The 26,788-nt window shown below is 43.1% G+C and overlaps 1 protein-coding gene and 1 long non-coding RNA gene across 3 annotated transcripts in view; one reads left to right on the top strand and one right to left on the bottom strand.

The window, feature by feature from the left end:
• The window catches only part of DMD (dystrophin), a 2,761,517-nt gene that overhangs the window by 2,723,864 nt on the left and 10,865 nt on the right, over positions 1-26,788 (bottom strand). The gene's annotated exons all lie outside the window — the stretch shown is intronic.
• Positions 23,636-26,788, top strand: part of LOC142489464 (uncharacterized) — a 64,218-nt gene continuing 61,065 nt past the window's right edge. For both annotated transcript variants that reach the window (XR_012799867.1, XR_012799866.1), the window contains exon 1: positions 23,636-23,844. This is a non-coding gene — a long non-coding RNA (uncharacterized LOC142489464). The remainder of the gene's footprint in view (positions 23,845-26,788) is intronic.

Below are 26,788 nucleotides of genomic sequence, written 5' to 3'. Positions count from 1 at the left end.
AAAAAGAGAAAGAGAGAGAGATACAGAGCAGAGAGAGGTCAAAGAGAGAGAGAGAGAGCAAAGAGAGAGAGAGAGAGAGAAAAGAGAGTAGAGAGAGATCAAAGAGATAAAAGACAGAGAGAGAAGAGAGTGAGAAAGAGAAAGAGAGAGCCTAGAGAGAGAGCAAATAGAGAGAGCGAGAGAGGGAAAAGAGAGAGAGCACAAAGAGAGCGGCGAGAGAGACAAGAGTGCAGAGGGAGCAAAGAGAGAAAAGAGAGCAAAGAGAGAGAAAGCAAAGAGAGCAGAGAGAGAAAGCAAAGAGAGCAGAGAAAGAGCAAAGAGAGAGAAAGCAAAGAGAGCAGAGAAAGAGCAAAGAGAGAGAAAGCAAAGAGAGCAGAGAAAGAGCAAAGAGAGAGAACAGAGAGATGCAGAGAGAGAGCAAAGAGAGAGAAAAGAGGGAGCACAGAGCAGAGAGAGAGAAAAGAGAGAGAGAGAAAAGAGAGAGAGAGAGAGAGAGAGGGTTAGAGAGACAGAGAGAGACAGAGAGAGACAGAGAGAGAGAGAGAGAGATATCAGAGTGAGCCGAGAGAGAGAAAACAAAGAGAAGAGGAAGAAAGAGAGAGAGCGAGCAGAGGGAGACAGAGCAAAAAAAAAGAGAGAGTGTGACAGAGCAAAAGAGCAGAGAGAGCAAATAGAGATAGCCGACAGAGAGTAAAGAGAGCGAGGGAGCAAAAGAGCAGAGAGAGAGAAAAGAGAAAAGAGAAAGAGAAAAGAGAGAGAGAGAGCAAAGAGAGAGCAAAGAGAAAGAGAGAGGAGAGAGTGCAAAGAGAGAGAGGGAAAAGAGTGTAGAGAGAGATCAAAGAGATAAAAGAGAGAGAGAAAAGAGAGAGTGAGAAAGAGAGAAAGAAAGGAGAGAGAGCGAGAGAGCCTAGAGAGAGAGAACAAAGAGAGAGAGCGCAAAGAGAGCGCTGAGAGAGAGAGCTGAGAGAACAGAGAGAGAGAGAGAGCAAAGAGAGAGAAAGAGAGAGAAAAGAGAGAGAGAAGAGAGAGAGCCAAGAGAGAGATAAAAAAAGAGAGAGGGAGCAAAGAGACAGAGAGAGCAAAGAGAGAGAGAGAGAGAGAGAGAGAGAGAGCAGAGGGAGACAGAGCAAAAAGAGAGAGCAAAGAGAGTGTGACAGAGCAAAAGAGCAGAGAGAGTGAGAGAGAAAAGAGAGAGAGAAAAAAAAGAGAGCAAAGAGAGAGCGAGGGAGCAAAAGAGCAAAGAGATAGAGTAGAGAGAGAGAGAAAAGAGAGTAGAGAGAGAAATGAGAGAGTGAGAAAGAGAGAGAGCAAGAGAGCCTAGAGAGAGAGCAAATAGAGTAAGCGAGAGAGTAAAGAGCGAGAGAATAGAGAGAGCGGAAAGCGAGAGCTGCGAGAGAGAGAGCGGCAAGAGAGCAGAGAGAGAACAGAGAGAGTGAGCAAAGAGAGAGAGAGCTGAGAGAGAAGAGAGAGAGAAAAGAAATAGAGAGAGAGGAGAGAGAGAGAGAGAGAGAGAGAGAAGAGAGAGAGAGAGAGAGAAGAGAGAGATTGAGAGAGAGAGCAAAGAGAGAGAGAAAAGAGAGAGAGCAGATAGATAGATAACAAAGAGAGAGAAAAGAGAGAACAAAGAGAGAATGAGAGCTGAGAGAGAGAGAGAGAGAGCTGAGAGAGAGAGAGAGCTAGAAGAGAAAAGAAAGAAAGAGAGAGCAAAGAGAGAGCACAAAGAGAGTGCGAGAAAGCAAAAGAGAGAGAAAAGAAAGAGACAGCAAAGAGAGAGAAAACAAAGAGAGAGAGCAAAGACTGAGAGAGAGCAAGAGAGAAAAGAGCGAGAGGAAAGAGAGAGAGAGCAAGAAAGCAAAGAGAGCGAGAGAGTAAAGAGAGAGATAGCAAATATAGAGAGCGAGAGCAAAGAGAGAGAAAAGAGAGAGAGAGCAAAGAGGGAGAGGTGAGAGAGCAAAGAAAGTGAGAGAGCAAAGAGAGAGAAGAGAGAAAGAGAGAGAGCGAGAGCAAAGAGAGAGTGAGAGAGCAAAGAGAGTGAGAGAGTGAGAGAGCAAAGAGTGAGAAGAGACCAAAGAGAGACATAGTAAAGAGAGAAAGCGAGAGCAAAGAGAGCAAGATAGAAAAGAGAGAGCTAACGAGCAAAGAGAGAGAGCAAAGAGAGTGCAGAGAGAGAGAGAGAAAAGAGAGAGCAAGCAAAGAGAGTGATAGTGCAAAGAGGGAGAGAGAGAGCAAGGAGAGTGGGAGAACAAAGAGAGAACAAAAGAGAGAAAATAGAGAGAGAGAGATAGAAAAAAAAGAGTGAGAAGAGAGAGAGTGAAGGAACAGAGAGCAGAGAGACGGCAATGAGAAGAGAGAGAGCAAAGAGAGAGCTGAGAGAGACAAAGCAGAGGAAGATCAAAGAGAGAGAAAAAAGGGAGGGCGAAGAGAGTGCAGAGAGAGAGTGCAGAGAGAGAGCAAAGAGAGAGCATAGAGAGAGAGAGAGAGCAAAGTGAGAGGGAGCAAAGAGAGCAGGGAGAGAGCAAAGAGAGAGAAAGTGCAAAGAGAGAGCAGAGGGGAGACATAGAAGAGAGAGAGAAGAGAGCGAGCAAAGAAAGAGAGAGCAAAGAGAGGGGAGAGAGTAAAGAGAAAGCAGAGAGGGAGAAAAGAGAGACAGAGCAGAGAGAGAGATCAAAGAGAGAGAGAGAGAGCAAAGAGAGAGAGTGAGAAAAAGAGAGAGCAGAGAGAGAGGGCAAAGGTAGAGCGAGAGCAAAGAGGGAGAACAGAAAGAGAGAGAGAGCAGAGAAAGAATAAAGAGAGCAAGGAAATAGAGAGCAAAGAGACAGTAGAGCAGAGAGAGAAAAGAAAGAGGAGAGAGAGAGAAAGGAGAGAGAGAAAAGAGAGCGAGAAACGAAAGAGAGACAGAGAGCAGAGAAAGCAAAGAGAGAGAGCTGAGAGAGAGAGCAAAGAGAGAGAGAGAGAGAGAGAGAGGGGGCAGCTAAAAAGAGAGAGAGCAAAGAAAGAGAGAGAGCAGAGAGAGAGACAGAGCAGGGGGAGACTGAGCAGAGAGAGATCGAAGAGAGAGAGAGAGAGAGAAAAGAGAGAGAGCAAAGAGAGAGAGGCGCAAGAGTAGAGAGAGTAAAGAGAGAGAAAGCAAAGAGAGCGAGAGAGCAAAGAGGGAGAGAGAGAGCAAAGAGAGTGGGAAAGCAAAGAGAGAGCAGAGAGAGAGAGAAAAGAGAGAAAGAGAAAGAGCAAAGAGAGAGACAGAGCAGAGAGATCAAATAGAGAAAGAGAGAAAAGAGAGAGAGAGTGAAGGAACAGAGAGCAGAGAGGGCAAAGAGAAGAGAGAGAGCAAAGAGAGAGACAGGGCAGAGGGAGATCAAAGAGAGAAAAAAAAGAGGGCAATGAGAGAGAAAGGAGAGAGAGAGAAGAGAGAGAGAAAAGGGAGAGAGAGAAAGAGAGAGCAGAGAGAGAAAAAAGAGAGAGCAAGGAAAGAGAGAGAGCAAAGAGACAGTAGAGCGAGAGAGAGAGCGCAGAGAGAGCAGAGAGAGAAAAGAGAAAGAGGAGAGAGCGCAATGAGAGAGAAAAGAGAGAGCGCAAAGAGAGAGAGAGAGCCGTGAGAGAGCAAAGAGAGAGAGAGAAAAGAGAGAGCAGAGAGAGAGAGAGAGGGCAGATAAAAAGAGAGAGCAAATTAAGAGAGAGAGCAGAGAGATACAGAACAGAGGGAGACTGAGCAGAGAGAGAAAAAAAAGAGAGAGAGAGGTGGGAGAGTAGAAAGAGAGAGAGCAGCGTGAGACAGAAAGAAAAGAGAAAGAGAGAGCAATGAGAGAGAGCAGAGAGAGAGAGAGGTGAGAGAGCGAGAGCAAAAGAGCAAAGAGATAGTGAGATCACAAAGAGAGAGAGAGAAAAGAGAGAGAGAAAAGAGAGAGATAGCAAAGAGAGAGACAGCAAAAGAGAGAGCGTAAGAGCAAAGAGAGGGAGAGCAAAGTGGGAGCGAAAGAGAGAAAAGAGAAAGTGAGCACAGAGTAGAAAGAGATTGCGAGAAAGCAGAGAGAGAGAGAGCAAAGAGAGAGCAAAGGGAGAGCAAGAGAGCAAACAGAGAGAGCAAAGAGAGAGAGAGAGCAAATACAGAATAGACAGAGAGATAAAAGAGAGAGCAAAGAGAGAGAGTGAGAGCAATGAGAGAGAGAGAGGCGTGAGAGTAGAAAAAGAGAGAGCAGCATGAGGGAGAGAAAAGAGAGAGAGAGAGCAGAGAGAAAAGAGAGAGCAAGGAGAGAGCAAAGAGAGCAGAGAGAGAGACAGAGCAAAGGGAGACTGAGTTGAGCGAGATCAAAGAGAGAGAGAAAAGAGAGAGCAAAGAGAGAGAGAGCAATGAGAGAGAGAGGCGCAAGAGTAGAAAGAGAGAGAGAGAGAGAGCAGCGCGAGAGAGAGAAAAGAGAGAGAGAGAGCAGAGAGAAAAGAGAAAGATGAAAAAAGAGAGAGAGGAGAGAGAGAAAGCAAATAGAGAGAGCAGAAAGAGAGAGAGAGGCGATAGAGAGAGAGAAAAGAGAGAGAGTAAAGAGAGAGACAGCAAAAGAGAGCGAAAGAGGGAAGAGAGCTTGAGAGCAAAGAGAGAGAGAGAGCAAAGAGAGAGAGCAAGAGAGCAAAGAGAGAGAGTGCAAATACAGAATAGACAGAGAGAGAAAAGAGAGAGAAAAGAGAGAGAGCAAGGAGAGAGGAAGGAGAGAGCTTGAGAGCAAAGAGAGCGCAAAGAGATCACAAGAGAGAGAAAAGAGAGTGAGCACAGAGAGGTGAAGGAGAGAGAGCTAGAGAGCAGAGAGAGACCAAGAAAGCAAAGAGAGAGAGAGAGAGAGCAAAAAGAGAGAGAGCAAATGCAGAATAGACAGAAAGAAAAGAGAGAACAAAGAGAGAGAGAGATAGGCACGAGAGAGAACAAAGAGAGAGAGAGATAGGCGAGAGAGAACAAAAAGAGAAAGAGATAGGCGAGAGAAAAAGAGCAAAGAGAGAGAGAGAGCAAAGAGAGAGAGAGAGAGAGAGAGAGAGAGAGAGAGAGAGAGAGAGCGCAAAGAGAGGGCAAAGAGAGATAGAGAGAGAGCAAAGAGCAAGTGAGAGAGTAAAGAGAGAGCAAGAGAGAAAAGAGAGAGAGCAAGAGCAAAAAGAGAGAGCAAAGAGAGAGTGAAAGAGCAAAGAGAGAGATAGAGCGAGTGAGAGAGAAAAGATAGAGAGAACAAAGAGAGAGAGAGCAAAAAGAGAGCTAAGAGAGAGTGAGAGCAAAGAGAGAAAAGATAGAGAGCAAAAAGAGAGAGCAAGAGAGAAAAGAGAGAGCGAGAGAGCAAATAGAGAGAACTAAGAGAGAGCGAGAGAGCAAAGGGAGAGAGAAAAGAGAGAGAGATCAGAAAGGGCAAAGAGAGATAGTGAGAACAAAGAGCATGTGAGAGAGTAAAGAGAGAGAGCAAGAGAGAAAAGAGATCACAAGAGAGAGAAAAGAGAGTGAGCACAGAGAGTAGAAGGAGAGAGAGCGAGAGAGCAGAAAGAGACCGAGAAAGCAAAGGGAGAGCCAGAGAGCAAAGAGAGAGAGCAAAGACAGAGAGGGGTCAAAGAGAGAGAGCAAGAGAGCAAAGTGAGAGAGAGAGCAAATGCAGAATAGACAGGGAGAGAAAAGAGAGCAAGGAGAGAGAGAAAAAAGAGAGAGAGAGAGAGGCGAGCGAAAAAGAGCAAAGAAAGAGAGAGAGCATAGAGAGAGAGAGAGAGAGAGCAAAGAGAGATAGAGCAAAGAGAGGACAAAGAGAGATAGAGAGAGCAAAGAGCGAGTGAGAGAGTAAAGAGAGAGAGCAAGAGAAAAAAGAGAGAGAGAGCAAGAGCAAATAGAGAGAGCAAATAGAGAGTGAAAAGGCAGAGAGAGAGAACAAAGAGAGAGAGAGAGAGAGAGCAAAGAGAGAGAGAGAGAAGAGAGAGAGAAGAGAGAGAGAATAGAGAGAGAGCAAAAAGAGAGAGCGCTAAGAGAGAGTGAGAGCAAAGAGAGAAAAGAGAGAAAAAGAGAGAGAGAGAGCAAAGAGAGAGAGCAAAGAGAGAGAGCAAAGAGAGAGAGCAAAGAGAGAGAGCAAAGAGAGAGAGGAAAGAGAGAGAGGAAAGAGAGAGAGGAAAGAGAGAGAGGAAAGAGAGAGAGAGGAAAGAGAGAGAGCAAAAAGAGTGCAAAGAGAGGTAGAGAGAACAAAGAGCAAGTGAGAGAGTAAAGAGAGAGAGCAAGAGAGAAAAGAGAGAGCAAGAGCAAATAGAGAGAGCAAAGAGAGAGTGAAAGAGCAGAGAGAGAGCAAAGAGCAGAGAGAGAAAAGAGAGAAAAGAGAGAGATAACAAAGAGAGAAAATAGAGAGAGCAGAAAGAGAGAGCTAAGAGAGAGCGAGAGCAAAGAGAGAGAGAGAGCAAATAGAGATAGAGCAAAGAGAGAAAATAGAGAAAGAGCAATGAGAGAGAGAGTAAGAGAGAGCGTGAGAGAGAAAAGAGGAGTGAGCAAAGAGAGAGAGAGCAACGATAGAGTTCAAACAGGGCCAAGAGAGAGAACGAGAAAGAGAGAGAAAGAGAGCGAAAAGAGAGCGAGAGAGTGGGAGGGAGCAAAGAGAGATAGCGAGCGAGAGCAATGAGAGAGAGCAGGGAGAGAGCAAGGAGAGGCAAAACTAGCCTTTCCTGGGTGAAACAGTCCATATAACAAAGTCTTTAGGTTGACCGGGACTTGGCCCGGAATATCCTGGAAATCAAATTGGCATGAAGTTCCTGACGCCATTGCTGTATCTGCTCCAGAGCTGTCAAAATCCCATGACCGGGAGATAGTACCAAACGTCCTGGTACTCTTTTCGGCTTGCAATCCCAGCCGCGACGCTACGTTCTCTTTTCAGAACTTGGCCCCAAAAAGTGAGACTAAGAAAATGTCTCGCCTTGAAATTTCTGAAGCCGGCTCGTTGGTATTTCTCTCAAAGCATCTTTTGGTTATTTCAAATTTTCCACTGCTGTCTTGGCGCTTAGAATCTTGGCTTTCAAGTCCGGACCTCAAGAAAACACAGAGGCACCACAGTTTGGTAGACCCCTGGCTCACTCAGAATACTGGCTTTGAAAGTCCCAGCTTATTTTATATAGCACAAGCATAATACATTTTAAACATACCTTTTTAAAAATATACATTACACTTTTATTCTGTTTAAGTCTTCTGGTTATGAGAGATAGAATGAGACTCTTTACTTTTATTCCCATTAACCATATTCCTCACACACTGCAAACCTGACAGACTTTTAAAATCTGCACAGCCTTTTGTGCTATTAAAACATTATGAAATAAAATATTTGTTCCCATATTTTTTCTAAGTCGCAAAGCAGGATGTTAACATGCTTAGGTTCATTCTCAGGGCTGTATCTCATTCCCTTCTTGAAAACCAAACTTAGGTTTCATAAAAACCCTTGCAATCATATATACTGTATATGGTTGGAGTACCCCCTGAAACCCCTTATTATCATACAGACAACCTCATAATCTCAAGAAAATGATGGTGCAATGAATGAGGGACAAGACCATGCCATAACGCAAGATGCAAAACCTGCGCAATGCTCCACACAGAGGCACCAAACCAAAACCACACAGGAATCTGGAGTACAAAATCAGAGGAAGGTTCACCTGTTCCTCCAACAATGTCGTGTACCTCATCATGTGCATGAGATGCCCAGGTGGCTGCTACTATATAGGTGAGACGGGACAGGGGCTAAACAAGATAATTAATCTGCACTGCTACAGCATCACACGCGGAAAAAGAGACAGTCCTGTCGGCGAACATTTCTCTGACTCTGGCCATAAAATGAATGATCTGAAGGTGGCCATACTCAAAGGTAATCTTAGAACACCGAAAGAGAGACGGTTGCATGAATCCAAATTTATGCAGCTGTTCGGGACACTTAGCGGTGGCCTAAACCGAGACCAAAGCTTCATGAGTCACTACCCTGACAAGAGAACTTTCTTCCCATGAGTGCTAAAGGCCATGTCTATACATACTGTGCTATATGAATACACACACAGCTGCCTCTCACACATTTAAATGTACAATGTAATTATATCCCTATATACCAATAGGGACCACATAGTATCTACACACAGTAATAGTAATGCAACACCCTCTTACATTTCTACACCTACCTATACCATTGGTATACACTCCCTCACACACATTTTGTTAAGCTCTGTTTACACTGTGGGCGCTTTATAAATTTATATTTACACACATACACACATACACATTCTTACATCACTAACATTCAGGGACCATTTAACATCTTAAGACATAAATCACATTCTGCACAGGGGGGATAGGCTTCAGTCAGATATGTTCCAGGATGCACTGTTTTTAAGTATAAACCTTTCTGCTTTATCCATTGTAACATCGTCGGAAGAAGAGATCAGTGTATCTCGAAAGCTCGCAGAAATAAAAGCATTTTGTTAGCCACAGAACGGTATTGTCTATTAGTTTTTGATTAAATAGATATAGATAGGGCATGCTCACTCCAAGCCGGGAGGAACTTGAACTAACTGTTATTTGGACACTTCCTCCCTAAGGCACAGAGGGAGAGGGCACAGTGTCTGCACCATGATTGGCTGTACACAGACTCCAGTTCACCTCCACCCCTGTCACTCAGAGTGTCAGCATGAGGAGTGGTAAACCCACAGGATAGCCTGGCACTGCCTGTAGCTATCAGGACTTACGTGACAGGAGGCAGAGGAGGCAGAAAGTATAGTCTGGACCAGCCATGGCTACAGATATATAGATTTTTTCCCAATTGTTTTATACAGTATCTTACATCCATGGTTAGTTATTTTGTTCGTTGAATATCGCCCATTGTTGTCAGTCAACTGATTTTCAGATCCATGTATTCATTTTAAGGGTTGGCTTGAAACCTTGCAATTACGTGTGACTTTAAACATCCTGCAATGATGTTAAGAAGCATATTTTGCAATAGCTGTACATCGTTTTGAAAGCATTTTCAGATTATAATAATAACTGTAATTCATATAATGTTTTTCTCCCAACGGGACTCAAATTACAATACAGCGAGCGGTATGCTGCACTGTACATTGCATTTTCAGCATATTTACAATCTCAGTTTGATGCCTGAGACACAGGGAGATAAAACTGACTTGCCTAAAGGTCATAAAAGGCCATCACAGGGAATTGAACCAGGCCCCGGCTTTAAATTAATAAACACACAATCCCAGCAAGCTCTAACCCCAGAATCACCACACCATATATATATTTGTATCAAAAGGAGTGCTACTGAGCGTGGCCAAATGTCTACAACATAAGACAAATATTCCCAATACTACATCCAATGTTACAAAATACATAGTTAAATACTTCAATGTTAGTATTCTCATGAGCAGGGCTCAACAAATGCACTCGCCTGCACGCCACAGGCATGTTCATTTGTCATCGTCATGGCTGCCTAATCAACATGCATTTTTTAAGGCTTTTTCCCCTGAAATTCAAGCTGTGCGCGCCTAAAAGTTAAAATCCCCAGTCCCTGATTGGTCAAGGTGCTCCCTCCCTCCTCCTCCCTCCCCTCCTCCTGCTCTCCATGACTGATTGATGCACGCTGCTGCTATGTCTGCAGGAGCTGAAGGCAATGTACAGGGTCTGTCTCTCCTCCTGGCACTGACTCTCTCTCCCTGACCATCTCACCTTCACCTAGCACTGACTTTCTTCCCCTAACTGTTCTCCTTCTGGCTGTCACGCTCTGTGACTATCTCTCCTCCTGACACAGTCTCCCTGACTGTCTCTCTTTCGCCTGGCTCTCGGCAGCAACTGCTCTCACTGAGCCCTCCCCACCCCCCTTGTAATCACTGCCCCCCCTGCAATCACCGGTCCTCCTGCCTCCACGGGGCCTGGCTTGACCATACCTAAGGTAAGTCTAATTTTGTATATGTATTTAGGTGGGTGCATTTTCATATGTATTGTGGTCTTTATTTAGATGTATTGGGGTCTCTTTTAGATGTATTGGGGTGGGAGTATTATCATATGCATTGTTTTTTTAGTTTTTTTTAGATATAGTGGGGTCTTTTTTTTATATGTATTGGGGTCTCTTATATGTATTGAGGTATCTTGATATGTTGTATATATTTGGGGCGTGGGAATTTTTTTAGGTGTATTTGGGGGTTGGAAGTTTTTTGCATTGGGGGTGTTTTTTTGTTGGTATATATAGTGTGATGGGGGTGGGAATTAGTGAGAGTTGGGTAATTGATGGGTGGGGGGAAAGTGAGAGGACAGAGGAGGTGAGTGAGGAAAAGATAGTGAGACGCATGGGAGAGAAATACATGTGAGTCAGGGGTAGGGATTGAGTGATAGTGGAGTAATTGATGGAGGGGAGGAGAGTGAGAGGTGAGAAGAAGGGGAGATAAATACATGAGAAGAGGGAGGGGAAAAGAGGGGCCCGCAAGAGGGGGGGCACAGGAAGTGAAATGGGGCTCGCAACACTGCCAATAAGGGGGAGGGCGGTCAGAACTTTAGTCCGGGGCCCCCGGGAGTCAATATATTTAACAATATATTTATTACAAACGTTTCATTCAAATGTATTAAAAATGATACTAGTGTGCAGGCGCCGGGGGTCTTCTGAGCTGAACAAAGTTGGTTTCAGCCTTGGGACCCCCTACTTCCCGACATACAGGCCCTGTTATGGGGTGCCGGTATCTCCTGCAATGTTAAAATCCCACCGTCGCGTGACCCACAGGATTTTAACATGGCAGGGATACCGGCACCCCATAATGGGGCCTGTAACTCTGGAAATAGGCGTCCCCGGACCTGAAATCAATGCGGTTCAGCTCCGGAGACCCCTGCTACAATACTGTAGTGTTAAAATTTAAATAAAACCCCCGCAAACGCCTATCTCTTACTGCGCGTCTCTTACAGACCGGTAGACATCTGTAGGATTAACACAGCAGGGGCACCTGCTGTGTTAATCCAATGGGCCATTTAGTCTGCAGAGGACCATCTCGGAGCACCACGTAATATAGTGCGTGATTCAATCCAATAAATGTTTGATAACGGCCCCTGCATCTGTACTGGTTATCTTTACCAATTTCACCACAATTTTGCAACTTTTCGTTCAAATTTGATAAAAATGGCAGTATATAAAAAGTAATGTAACCTGAATTTGAGGTCTAGTGCCCTGCACATTGACTTTTAATGCTTAGCCATTTTTGGGGGGGGGTTGGGGGGCATTAGTGTTTTGTGGACATCTTTAGTAATGGAGCAGGCATAGAATGGTTGATGAGCCTGGCAAGTTGGGTTTGCTTGCTGATGTTTCTCTGTATCTTCCTTCTTCATATTTAATATTTCACAAATCTTGCACATTTTTATTTTTTCCAACTGCAGGAATAACTCAATTATGAATTGGACTGCAGATAAACAGAAAGTACCTTAAAAGCAAAATATAGGACTCAGAAAAACCTTGTGATACAAATGAACTCGTGTCCAGCACTACAGTATCTGAATTACTTTTAAACCCCTTGAGAGTAATTGTGACCAGTCTGGCCATGAAGAGATAATACTAAAAAAATAACACCAACAAGTTAAAATAATAGACAATTAGTGGAGAAATCTAAATTGTCAGCTTTGACTATTGATCAGTTACATAGTTCAGAAAATGATACATTAAACATTTAATTTCATCACCATTATTTCTATCTATGTTGTTAATCCTACATCTTATTAAGGGAAATACTATCTATCTATATCTCTATCTATCTAGAGAGAGGAGAGAGAGGAGAGAGAGGAGAGAGAGAGGAGAGAGGAGAGAGAGAGAGGAGAGAGAGAGGAGAGAGAGAGGAGAGAGAGGGGGGAGAGAGAGAGGGGAGAGAGAGAGGGGAGAGAGAGAGAGGGGAGAGAGAGAGAGAGAGGGGAGAGAGAGAGGGGAGAGAGAGGGGGAGAGAGAGGAGAGAGAGAGGAGAGAAGACAGGAAAGATAGAGAGAGAATTATCCACACCGGAATTCACCCCACTTGGAGGCGTACGCCCTTGCGGACGACAACAAAGTTGGATTTGATGGATCCCCCTGTTAATCTGCATTACCCAGGTGCTGGAGCCCCAGGCAGGTACCCAACTAAGTGCACCAACACTTCACGGGATAGTGCTATCTCCTTCACTTTTGGGTGGGTCCTGACATTGGGGGAAAAGGACATCAGTGTATTGATGCCAATCACCCTATGTACTTTGGGGACACTCATTGATGGTACGGGGCTGGGCCTATTTTATTGTGTGGTACAGGGTACTGTTATAGTGTATTCAGTAAAGGTTGTTATTATATACCTGTGTGTGTATTATTGGTATTGTTCCTGTAAGGGGCTTATCCCACTCCGTTGGGATCCCCTGCAGGTGGAGGCGCTGCACCGAGATGAACCAGAATCACCCCAGGCTCCCAGTGGCGGAGGCTCAGGCCGCCTGGTTGCCAAACAGGTCATAGCAGCATTGGTAGTTCCTTCCCTGGTACGGGGGAACAAGGGCTAGAAGTACTATAAAGATGTAGGTTTGGTGAAAGCTTGTTAAACCAATCATCCAGTATTCTGAGACTTGTATTTCAACATGCATAATCCCAACACAAATGTAATTATTAACAGAGTGCTTTTGGAAACCATATCCAATGTTACGGTACACTTTTTCTGCATTCTGTTATGCAGCCTTAACCCATTTTGTTAAGCATCTATGGCCACTCCGGAACTGGCGATAACATGATCGCTCTGTCACTGATGATGAAACGGAATTGGACTAGTCCTCGTCCTTCCATTCCATTTAATTGTAGATCTCGTTCAGCGCTGATCGTCATCTGCGCTAGAAAAACTAGTAGGATCTTTCTGATATAGTTACTATGTCTTGGGGCCCATGGAGTGCCAGACCCAATGACGCAGTAGCTATGTCTCAAGGGCACCTAAAGGGTTAAATTCCACAAATATCACTGGTAAACAGCGGTCAGAGCAAAAACATTTTAACCATAAGTAACTTGTGGAACAAGGGGAAGGAACAAAATATCAGCCAGGTGGAGTGCAATATAATTAATGAATATGTGTGTAGATTACCATGAATGATTCTGAGAATAATATTTTTATAGTTTTACAGTACATACAGTACAATCACTGGATAATGAAGTGCATTTCAATATTGTAAGATGTAAGGTCTCCTATCATTTTATGACTCAGTTTATATTGGGACATGAAATGGTGCTTTAACTCTTTTTGAGGAAAGAGCACTGAGGTGGTGAGTCACCAAGTTCCATTGCAGGATAACAATCCCGATCCTGTGTTATCGGTCATTGATTTAAATGTTGTTAACCCATAATGAACCTCAGTGAATCACCACCAAAGAAACTTGGCTAGATTAACTAGAACATAAATGTTCCCAGCACACCAAGAAAAAAGAACTAATAAAGGATCAGCCAAAAAGTCAAATTTAATTAAACATTATCGATGCATATAACGTCAAACAGCAACAGAGGGACAACGTATATGTACGGGAACAGGGACAAAGACAGGGATGAGGAAGGAAAGAGAGGAAAGGAGAGGAAGAAAAAAACACAGGAAATTAAAAAGTGCAGGGCAAGGGGGGCAACGTAACGTTTCGGGGTACAGACCCCTTCTTCTGGCCCGTTCCCAGGTAGACTGAAGTCACCTGGCAAAATATCAGGCCGGGGATGAGGGGATGAGGACGCGCTCTCACATCAACTGGTGGTGAATATTTCCAGTAGAACATTATCTGTTGATGTACTTGGGTTCCTTAGCAGGGGTCTCTCTTTTGTGCCAACTACCCGTATTGACCATCTTGAACTTGATGTTGACCTTGCAAGGTTTTTTAGAAACCTTAGATTGAAAGGTTTCTTCTCTCAGCACCCAGCAACTACACCTATCCCACAGTTTTACATTGAGGATGACACCCCCTTTCGCCTCTTGACCAGAGATTGTAAAACCAAGAGTCGGTTTAACCCGCCACCTACACATCATTCGATCGAGACGTACATTTCTCTTGTCAAGAGGGACATTGAGAGTCTTATGTCCAAAAAACCTCAGTATTCCAAATCCAAGTTTTCTAAAAAAGCACAAACCATCATTGTGGGCCTAGCACGTGATAAAGAAGTTATCATTAAACCGGCGGACAAGGGTGGTGCTATCGTGATTATGGACAGGGTGGCGTATAGGGATGAGATCCTACGTCAGCTATCGGTCACTACTAATTACTGTATTAGCCCCACTAATCCCACCACTGATGTTGCCTCTAATATCCTGGTGGTATTGGAATTAGCTCTAGAAGGAGGTGTCATCTCTAAAAAACAACGTGATCTCTTGATTAAAACTGACCCTATAGTGCCAGTACTATACATCCTTCCAAAAATCCATAAAGATTTGTATAGACCTCCTGGTCGCCCCATTGTGGCAGGTTCTGACTCTATCTTCCAGCCGATTGTGGTATTTCTTGACAAATTACTTCGTCCTTTAGGGGTAGAATCTAGATCCTATATACAGGACACTCCGCACTTTCTGCGGAAGATTGATGCTACACCATGGCTTGAGAGTGACACTTTACTGGTAACACTTGATGTCAACAGTTTATATACCTCAATCCCACACAGTGAAGGTATTGGGGCAGTTAAACAGGCCCTTGACCTTGTGAATTTGTTTACCCCTAGGGAACGTATGTTTATTATTGATCTTCTTGGCATTATCCTCAGGGAAAACTTTTTTCTCTTTGAGGATACCTATTATATACAAAGTCAGGGTACAGCGATGGAATCAAATGTCGCACCCACATACGCAAACATCTTCATGAATTCGTTTGAACACCAGTTCATCTACTGTCATCCATTATTTGAAATGTCAGTGCGTATGTGGGTGCGCTATATCGATGACATTTTCATGATCTGGATGGGCACCCAGAGTGATCTCACTTCATTCATTGCTGACATTAATTCTATGCACCCTACTATTGGCTTCACCTCCATTGTGAGTAATCAAGCTGTCAACTTTCTGGATACTACCATTAGACTTGCTGACCATAAACTTGAATCTGATTTATTTTCGAAGGACACTGATAGAAACAACTTACTATGTTTTGATAGTTTTCATCCACCAGGCTCTATTAAAGATCTCCCCTATAGCCAGTTCTTAAGGGCTAAACGGATTATTAGCAACCCCACATGTGTCGCTCGTAGCCTTGATATCATGTTAGATAAATTTAAATCAAGAAATTATCCCGCAGCTCTGCTTAAAAATGAACGAGATAGGGTGGAGACACTGGATAGAATTGCATTACTCAATCCATCATGTAACACTGATAAGGATAAGAGATTCTCTATTCCTTTTGTGTCCACATATAGTACACTGAGTGGACGTATAAAAAGTATTATTCTCAAGCATTGGAGTTTGATGAGTATGGATCCGACCTTGGCCCCAACTCTAGGTCTTAACCCTCTTTTCTCATGCAAATGAGGTAGAAATTTGAGGGATAGACTTGTGAGGGCTGATATTGGTGGCACTAATCTTACACAAACCTTCCTTGGTACCCCCAAAAAGGGTTGTTTCCGGTGCTGTAGCTGTAGTCAGTGTGACAGCATGCAGGAGGGAGATAGATTTACGCATCCATTTACAGGCTAGTTTATTACATCAACGATTTCTACACATGTCTATCTAGGAATGTGATTCATCTTATCAAATGCCCGTGTGGGATGGGGTATGTGGGGGAGACTACTCAGTGTGTCAAGGACAGGATCCGACAACACAAAGCAGCGATCCGCAGGCAGGATCCTTATGCCCCAGCGGCCCATCATTTTACACAGGCAGGACACAACTCCAGTCAGCTTCGGTTTCAGATAATAGATGGACATACAAGAGGTAAACGTGGTGGTAACACCAAGATGCATTTGCTGCGCAAAGAGGCACAGTGGATTTGGCGCTTGGGCACCATGACCCCAAAGGGCATTAATAAGGATCTCGATCTGAGCTGCTTCTTTTGAAGTTTCCTTTGCCTTATACTAGGGGTCCCCTATATGTAGGTGTAGTTGCCGCTCCACTGTTGCCTGCATCTGACTCTATCCTTTTGTCCACAGATCTATGTCTCCTTTGGTTCCATGGCGTCCACCGTCGGAGCATGTTATCCCCCTGTGTCCGTCATCCTGTGCTGTGATCTATCCTTGGCACCTTGGTCTCCTTCATCTCTGCCTCACCACACTACTGTGTATCCTAGTTGGGATGTCTGATGATGTTTTGGGCATTTGCCTTTATTTTGCCATCAGTACATGTGTAGTATACCCCTTTGTTCAGTATCTCCCCATTGTGCATTAAGACTCTATGTTTCAGGGTCCATTAATAGGCTGCTCTGTTGTATGATCATTGCAGTTATATTTAATACTTTCTCCCTTGTGTGCATTTTTCCCCATGTCTCTGGGCCCCTGGTTTGGCTGCTGGTGCCCTGTGATGTTCTCCTCTGCTGCTGTTATACATCCTACCTCTCCACTGCACCTGGAGTATTTGCCTAATCACATTTGCCACTGAACCAGACTGGCTTCACCCCTTGGATCCGGAGGAACTCTTATTCATGTTTCCAGCTGGCCCACAGTGACATCATTGGGCAGCGCCACTTTAAGAACCACAGGTACAGCTCCTCATGCAGTGCTGTTTTTTTTGCACACTGAGGAGTTTACTGTTCCCGCTGAATTTACCTTTGGACTGTTCCTGTGTATGCTGGCCACAAGTATGTTGGTTCTACCTGTTATAATGAGTGGTTCATTAATCTATATATGTCTGTACCTGTCTCTGAGGATTTTTTGTTCTTTTAGGTCTACTTCAGTGGGTCATTAATCTTGCAGCACCATACTTTGCCAGTTATACTCCTTATCTGTCACTGTGTTTCAGGCACTCCTATATGAGATTTGTGCTTCCCAGTTTACCTGTATTTTGCTTGGAGTACTAGCAGTAGCTCTTTATATATATTTGTTATTCCATTGTTTCATTTACCTCTGTAATTTAGTGTCAGTGTGACACTGTGTATTTCAGGGACCTAGTCACAGGGTAAGGGAAGTACCAGGTGACTTCGGTCTATCTGGGAACGGGCCAGAAGAAGGGGTCTGTACCCCAAAACGTTACGCTGCCCCCCTTGCCCTGCACTTTTTCATTTCCTGTGTTTTTTTTCTTCCTCTCCTTTCCTCTCTTTCCTTCCCCATCCCTGTCTTTGTGCACTTTCAGATAATGTCTTTTTTACACTTGACATTCTGTTTTACAGGATTATGTCATAGTCACTTAGATCCTTTTTACTTTGGTCAGTGTGTCGCAGGGCTCATTCTGGTTTAATGTTTCATGTGCAGTACTGTATGTCTCATGAAACGTTTATTAAACATTTGATTTGTAATATTATTTCTGAGCCACTATATTTTAAATTAACTATAACTCTGAGGAACAGTCACATCAAACAGTAAATTTACAAATTCATTCTTATAAACCAACAAATGCAAGAACTATGGTACATTTAGTCTCGTATAAACAATGGTCTTCTTTCAAAATGATGGATACTGTACCTCGATTTGACTCATGATGTACTAAAAGTGAAATGCAGTTCAACACTCTAAAAGAAGGTTGTAAACTCTGAAGGAACAAATTAATCTTTTTATATTTTGCATGCTTTACTATCCTCTTTAGTTAAACTAAGGCTTTTACATCTTATCATCCATTCAAATTATGTGCATAGATATTCATGAATTACTTGGACTAATGTCCTAACTCACTACAACTGACCAGTAGGTAGTTCCTTTTATGTTTCACTGCAGTGACAAACGCGGATAGCTGCTATCATGCAGTCCATAAAGCTATCAAGGTACACATTAACAGCAATTGTTTTCATGGGTGATTTTCAATGTAATATCTCTAGTACGTATAAATTATATAGGAGTCAGCATATTCGACACATAAAATAATACTTCCAAATTAGATTTTTATTTTACAGACCTAATGGACCATATGGACCAAATTTAAATCTATGTAAAATTAAGAATGGTCTAAATTATTATTCTGTTGAACTGCAGATATTTTGTTACCCTATGGCCGGACTACAAATAGGTCCATAGGAGGTTTTCAGTGTTTAGTCGATAGAAGGAAAGTTGAACATATACTGAATGCATTAAATCTATATACTGTATAATTCAATATAAGACAGTGAATGTCCAATATTTCAAAAAATAAAAAAAGTGAACTTTTACGGTGCATTCTGTGTTGACTTGGTGATGAACATGTACAGTTTATGTAAACTGTGTTGGAAAGTTTGTATAAATCACAGGAATGAACATTAGAATTTTTATTTCTTCAATTGGAAGATGCATATTGGTCAATGGGGGGTGGGGGGGTGTCTATGTATTAACCCCTTCAAAGTCCTATGGATGTACGGCATGAAAGCCTGCACATGGAGGCCCATATGACATGTATTGTACGCCCTGCACTTCTTCCTCCTCTCCTCTAACAAGCAGGGCTTTAAATCCTGCTGCTTGGAGCATCTAATCTGCACTTGTTGGCTATCTGGGTTATTTATAATAAAAAATATAGAGAAAAAAATGATCTAACTGGAGGGTCCCTCCTCCTCTCCCCCTTGTATTCTGATCTCTATTCTGGGGGTGGTAAATCAGCTGTCATTGGGATAGAGGAGGGACCCTCCATACAAAAGTTAACCCATTGTGGCTTTATTTTTTTAAAGATGAACTCTGTATGCTGGTGACATTAGCCCCTGGAAGACAGACTGAGAATGCTCAACACACCACTCCACTAGACACCAATGATTGCTCTCCTGCCTGGACCCTGGTCACTGAAGATGTACGGAACGAGGAGGGCGGGTATTGGAAGGCTCATATTTTTTACATTTTAAGGGGTTAAAAAAGTTAAAACCACAAAGAGTACTTTTTGTGTGAAAGGCCCCTCCTCTCCCCTTGAACGCCCAATGATGACTGATTCCCGCCCTCCCCCCCAAGCCACAAGGCGAGAAGGGACACTCCATTTACATTTAAAAATATATATTATTAAACACTAGGGGTTAACTATTGGCGGTCCATCCTCTCCACCTGACTCCTCAATTATGTCCAAAGACCCCCCTGTGGCATTGGACATCATTGATGGTCAAGGGGAGAGGAGGGGACCTCCACTCAATAATTTAACCCTTTTTGTCATAACAAAGTGGGGAAGGGGGGTTATAGTTGTAGGGGTTTCAGGTTTTTCTTTTTATTGTGGAGTGAGGGGTGGGAGGGTAGGAGCAATGAGAGAGGGTTAAAGGTAGGACAGAGTTGTAATGGTAGAGAGAGGGGAATGTCATGTTCCTATGGAATTTCATTGCTTATTTTTATTGTAAATACTTTAACATTTGTTATATTTGTTTTGTAAACCCTCACAATCAAGATAGGCTTCTGCCTCCCTTTGATTTTAGGGTTATTTCCCAAAATAAAATGGTGATCATACCCCTCCTCACTGCACAGAATGAGGGAGCAGATCCACACCCCCTGTGAAGATCATGAAGAAGTTATTTTTAGGGTAACCCACAGAAATCAATAGAGGTTAATTTCCTAGTTTGATTTTGGGGGTTACCTAAACCCATATTTCTGATTATCACATGGTATTTCCCCCCTTTGCACTGCTCTAAGCATGATACTGTATGTGATGTTGAAGGGTTTTACTCCATCGTCATGCTTTGTGATGAGTAGAAGTTTGTAATTCCGAGGGTAACCCCAAAGATTAAGAGGGGGGAGTGCTCCCACTTATCTGTTAGGCTGCGTCCATGGATACTGCTTGCGGGCGGAGGCGCGCTGAGGCTGAGGGAAAGCGGGTGCTTTCCCTGGCCTCAGAGAGCGCGCCATCCGGGGGCGTGTCGGGGGCGTTGGCGAGCGGGCCAGTGACGTCACAGAGCTAGTTCGCCCTCATTGGGCGAACCGCTCACGTGACCGGCCCTGCGCTCCGGCGAGCGCGAAAATGTAAAATTCTGCTAATACTTACGCTTCTGCACGCTTGCGTAAGCGTAAGCGAGCCCCTGCTAAAGCCGCTCTCATTGCGGCTGCAGGGGCTCAGTGCCGAGCGTGAGCACACCTTAGCGCGCCTCCGCCCACCAGCACTAACCATGGACGTAGCCTTAGTTGGATGTGCTGATTTTACTTTTTGTAAACACGTGTGTGTAAACACGCACACAAATTGAAAATGTAATATTTATATTTCTTTGGTGTTGGATGGGAAGGATCACAGTGACAAGTGTTCCCAGACAGTTTGTCTCCTACGAGTGTATGAGTATCACTGATTGATAGAGGACCGAGTCCCCATCAATCATGGGTACTTCTAAATTTGTCAGAGTAACATTGTTAATGAGGTTAAAATGAATACAGAACACATATTGCATATACATTTGTATATATAGTACACTGAATTTCAACACCTACAGTACATTTCACGAGACCCTACAGGCACATTTGTATTCCTACAAATATGAAGTCATCTTGAATGTCCAAATAGTGGTGGGCTATTAGTATTATATAGTATTATTAGTAGTAATAGTATTGCAGGCATTGGAACAAAGGTAGTGTCTCTTCCTACTGACACTCAGGGTTTGGCCTGATCGGACTAATGCTGTTACATCTTGACTCAATTGGGAGTCAGCAAAATCGATCATTAGTCTATCACTTTTCCTGAGTCCATGGTTCTCCTTGATCCATAGGAGTAACTACAGGCTCTCTTGCTTCAGCTGCCTTTATTGGAGTTTCACCAGCCGGTTCCGGTAACCTGATATTTTTCTGTACATACTGTACATGATTTTAGTTATTTTGAACAGGCACCTCACTCAAAACCAAAACAGTGATACTTAGTAGAAATGGACAAACGGTAGTGCGTGCTACCGGGGAAGAGGATTTTTAAAAATTACAGTACTCATGGGCACTCAGAAAAAGAATCCCCTTTATGGTGCAAAGCAAGAGAATGTTTGAAATGAATTGCTTGAAAATAGCTTTATTAAATCTACATTTTAAAAGAAGGGCATTTGGGAGGACATACAATTTGAGTTAAATTAAATGGTATCAAAATAAGAAGAAAAAAAAAGGAGAAACCACATTTGGTGTTCTCCTTGAGATGGTGTACCCCTGTTATGGTCACAGGGGTAACAAGGTCCTGTTCTAGTCACAAGACTTAATACTGACATTATATCTACAGGAGGATTTGTTTTATAATTACAGCTAGCCAGACTAGGAATAGACCTTCCTGGGCTATTTTTATTCTATCAGTATGTGGTTGGCCATGTTCTAGTTAGTTATAAACACAGTTACTATATTTCTACAAAAGTGTAGACACTAAACATGAGTCCTGTGACTTTAACAGGACCTTGTTAGCCCTGTAACTACAACAGGGAATATCACATGAAGCCTTATGACTAGAATAGGACCTTGTTAACCCTGTTATGTGGTTTCTCCTTCCTATTCTTTTCTAATTTTTGGTACCATTTAATTTAAATCAAATTGTATGTCCTCCCAAATGCCCTTCTTTTACAATTTAGATTTAATAAAGCTATTTTTAAGCAATTCATTTCAAACATTCTCTTGCTGTGCAATATAAAGGGGATTCTTTTTCTGAGTACAGGAGCACTATAATTTCTACATGCTTGATTTTATCTCATAGAACGTGAGTGGGCTTTTGTCATCCCCTTTTTAATAAATTGATATTTTTTTTTAACATTTAAGCATTATGGAGTGTGAGCTCTTTCACACACACACACACACACACACACACACACACACACACACACACACACACACACACACACACACACACACACACACACACACACACACACACACACACACACACACACACACACACACACACACACACACATACACACATATATTAATGTACTCAGAAGTCCAAGGGCAATAACATTTTCTAGTTATGTCCAGGATTAAAAAAATAAAATAACAGCAAATTTGAGAAATGTTGATGCTAAGTTTAAAGTTAGTGGTCTTGATATTGTTGCAATAAATGTACATTGTGTTTAACAAAGATTTGTGGGCAGAGATTTTTGCATGTACAAACATGCTACCCAGGCTTACATTCCTTGGGGCATGTGCTTTCAGAAATTATGGTATATACTTTTGTGTGGGTATTTTTCTGCTTGGATGAGTTTTACCTTGTTAACGATGAAGTGCACCTTTCACATTCAGGCTTGAAAGTTTCAGCTGGGAAACGTCTTTGGTGCCCCAAATGGACAAAATAGAAAAGTATCTAAACCTATATATGTCTGGTATCAGTGTACTCAGGGGTCACAGGGCAATACATGTTCATATTAATTGTATTGAAATTAATGAATTTGTTATATATCTAGGACGATACTACAAAAATAAGTAGATTTGTTTGCATTTCTTTCATATTCATGACATCATATCTTGGTCACATGGTATGCAATCCATTCAAGTCAGGTAGCAATGAAAAGCTCAACTTGTGATGAAAAACACAATATACAGGTATAGTTTTTATAGGCACATACCGTATGAAGTTGATCACAGGAATCATTCTCAAACTAGTGTATACAAAAAGTTTGAAATTCTGTGTGGCCACGCAGGTGCCAAACACCCATGGTACTGAAGGGGTAACAATAGTGGAGCAATTCTAGGACACAAAAACTGCACACAATGAGTCAAAGAAAAAAATCCTATTAATTTCAATGTGACTTTTTTCCTTGATACATACTGTGAATTATGTTGCCCTATAATTGCTCCACTCTTGCCATGATTCATAAGCCTTCATGTATCAAAACAAAAGAAGTGCAATTCTGGGGAAAAACAATTGAACTAGATGAATCAAAGGAAAATATCATGTTATTTCAGTGGGATTTTTTTCCCCCTGGAGATACTGTAAATATGGGGGAGATGTTTTGCCCCACAATTGCACCTATTTTGCCTTGATAAACATCCCCCATAGCTGTCAACTAAACCCAAATGTTCATGGCAGATTGATACAGTTTTGACTTTGAAACTCACACACCTCAGTATTCTGGAATTTGTAGTCATGTTCATAATATTTAGAAAAGCTGGGTTTACAATCCGAGTTAGCGCATGTATTGTACAAATTAAAAATGAAGACTGAAACCAAACTACACAGAAAATATAGAGTTGGTGCAGGCATAGAAGTTTAGCAATCTAATTTATACATCCAGTTAATGCAGAAATATAAATCAGCAGTCCCATTATGTATTGTTTTATATCTTAAATTATGCATCATAAATCTATTCAGTGTTTTCACAGTTCAAAATAAAATACTCCGTGCATATACTTAATTTGAAGTAGCCAGAATTTGAAAAAAGTTTTGTATTAACCATTGGATCACTCTTATTAACCATTTGAGTGCCGGAGGGACCATGGCACCCTAGTGTAACATCCCCACAGGCGCTGGTGATCAGGGCTGCGGGCAGAGGGGAAGAGCCAGGGCAAGTGTTCCTGTCCAGTGACTGCTGCGGGACCACGCGACCAGAAGCATACTATAGGAAAGCAGCGAAGGGGCTCAACCCTCCCGCTGTGTGATAGGCTGAGCAGCTTGTCACTCATCAAAGGGCAGCCAGTGAGATTGCAGATTCCTCCCCCCTGCCTCCTGGTGTAGGGGGAAGAAGCAGGGCAGGGGCAGGGCTTCACACTACAGCTCCAGATGTTCGCTGCCTGCTTCAACCTCTGCAGTTCTGGGCAGTGGCTGGATAAGCAGTTGCTTCCCTTCTTCTCCTCCCCGCCCCCCCCCCCCCCCCCCCCCACACCCACCCACCTCCTGTCTGCTAAAGGAAACAACTCAACAGACTGCCCTGAACCTCCACTCCTACAGTGTAAGTACAGTCAGAATCAATGTGTAAGGGTTAATGGCAGTGTGTGGGGGTGGGAAAGGGTTTAATAAAGCTATGGGTGGAGAACGGGGTTAATAAGCATGTTCTCTGCAGGCGGGACTCAGGAATGATCCTGGGGGGAAGGGGAAGGTGATGGAGCCCGACAAGGTGAGAAGGTAAATGGGAAGGGGCATCTGACAGGGTCCATCAGGGTGAGAAGGTATACAGTATGCAGAAGGGATAAGAAGTTATGTGTGCAGGCAGTGGGGGGCAGAGGGTGATGGAGAGAGAATGATGCAGGGTAAATTAGCCAAAGGTATATATTTAAATGGATTTTATTGTAATATTTTTGTTATCTCTTTTTAAAAAATTTTTTATTGCTATTTATTATTCAATCTAGTGCCGCTTACAACGCTAATTTGCAAAGTTGTCACTTTTTGTAACGTTGGCAACTATGCCTCTATGCAACTACGCAGAGGTCGAGCACGGTTCCCCTCCTCCCTCCCCTAACCACCCGTGCCCCCAACAACAATCTTTCTTGGCCCCCATACAAGCTGTTGCGGCCCTGTTGATAATGATCATGTGACCACTTTCTGGCTGGATGGCGGATCGGTAGAGGAGACCTCTTCTTTTGTTCCTATTCCTAATAAAGCTCACACGATCTCTCCTACAGAAACAAGCAATTAGATGATGATGTAGATGCTGCATCATTGGGCCCCTGGAGTGCCAGACCCTATGACATAGTAGCTACATCCTTAGCAACCGAAAGGGTTAATTCAAGCTTTCATAGTGCATTACTCAGGAAGATTAAACAGCGATCGGCAGAATTGCCTCAACAAATAAAGATCAGTGAATTGCAATTTTAAGCGAGAAAGTAATGTAAGCAACAATTGCTTAAATAATAGGTGTACTGCATAATACACCAGCTCACTCATACAACAAATTTAATAGTATCCTGAACAGATAAAAACAAATACGTATATACAGTAATTGTCATGTCTACAAGTGAAATGTTTTTTTGGGGTATACAGACCCAGAGTACCACTGCTTTTACACTTAAAAAACCTTCAGTTCCACTTTCTTTTTGAAGTGAGTGTTTTCCTAAGGCTTCAAGGAGCAATCCAAGCCATCGCGGTTTTGGGGGCCTTTTTAAAAAAAAACATTTTGAAGCAGGGGGTCTTTGGAGCTGAATCCCATTCATTCCAGCTTTGGGACCCCCTGCTTCCAGAGATGCCTACCTCCAAAGTTGGTACCGGTATCTATGTGGTTTTCAAAGCTCCATGTCACATGGGCCAATAGGAAGCTGCACTGAAAAGCGTCATGGCTTCCTATTGGTCCACAGGGCGCAGGAGGTTTTATATGCGGCCATTACATGATCTCTGCTAGCCGAGCAGAGTGGCTACCACCACCTACTATGGAGGTATCTCCAGAAGCACGAGGTCCACAGAGCTGAAATTACTGGGATTCAGCTCCGGAGACCCCGTGCTTCAATCCTACAGTATGGTAAAAAAATAAAATTCCGGCTTTGACTGCCGCTTCAAAATAAATATTGTATAAACTGTTCCAAAATGGGATCCAAAAAGCTATGCCCTAATGCAGGCCAGTTGACAGTTTTCCTGGGCTCATGGTTGTTGCGTGGGATGGATAGATCGGTTGGTCAAGTTCCCCTCTGCAGCCGGGCTCTTGAAATCAGGCGCACAACAGCTACTGTACTTTTTTTCAAATATATGTGTATCCCCTGGTAACAAGACAACTCATTAAGTGTTAACGGGTATCTTCGAAGCTCACTCACACAGTGATAAGTGTTTTGCATTACCTAAAACAGCAGTTAGTGTTAATGATATGCAAAAGAGGTGTTCCTGCTGACAACACTCTGTTATAAGAGGAAGATGGATTGAATGGACTGCCGCTCCAGGTAGGAAAAAACGATGGAAACTCACAGGCGTTTGATAATCAAACGCTGGTGAGTTTCCATCCTTTTTTCCTACCTGGAGCGGCAGTCAATTCAATCCATCTATCTCTTGCAGTCATTTCGATCGACGGATGCCATCGGGGGACACGGAGGTGAGTCTGGTTGTGATCAATCACTCAGACTCACTGCAGCAGGAGAAGAAAGACGGTGCTTCATAGTGAGAAACGTTTACTCCATACCAGACCTATCAGTGACACGGGGCGAGGATCAGGAACACTCATGGAGGTACACGATACAGTGGGGCACCTCTCACTTATGTAAGTGCAGGCATACCCCACTATACGGACCTTCACTTTACGGACACTCGCAAGTACGGATATATTTACAATAGCACCATTCTCCTGTGTCCGTATGCTCGCATCGCGAGTACGGACACTTATTCAGCCCAACAGACCGCCGTAGTTGTGTGACGCGCTGATTCTCCTCGCCCAATTGGAAACGGCAGCTCGGGCATGCGCCTGTGAGTAGGACACGGGCACGTCCTGAACAGCAATACCAGCTCCCTACCTCTACCGAAGTGAAAAAAGGTAGTGCTTCACTTTAAGTACATTTTCGCTTTACATACATGCTCTGGACCCATTGCGTACGTTAATGTGGGGTATGTCTGTACTTTCAATATATATATAAAATGTATTTATATAGCGCCACAGTTTACCCAGCGCTTTATAAAATGTACAATACAATGGGGATAAGCGTGACCGGTAAATTACAACATATCACAAAGTGACACCATGCCCCGAATACAGTAGTTTACAATCTACTGTAAATTTGAGTAAAATGGTATTATAAAAAATGCAGTCAGAGAGGTCAAGAGCATCTAGAGTCAGTTGTAAAGGTGTAAATAATTAAATGAGAAGTGTTTTTTTTTTTAAGAGGTCAATTTTCAGCTGGCCTTTAAATGTGTAAAGTGAAGGTGCTTGAAAATTATTGAGTGGAAGACCGTTCCATACATAGGGATAAATTAATGAGAGGTTT

This window comes from Ascaphus truei, chromosome 3 (assembly GCF_040206685.1).
Source record: "Ascaphus truei isolate aAscTru1 chromosome 3, aAscTru1.hap1, whole genome shotgun sequence".
NCBI classification, from domain to species: Eukaryota; Metazoa; Chordata; class Amphibia; order Anura; family Ascaphidae; genus Ascaphus; species Ascaphus truei.
Note: the sequence above shows the minus strand (reverse complement) of the source record. Positions and strands in the feature narration are given on the sequence as shown.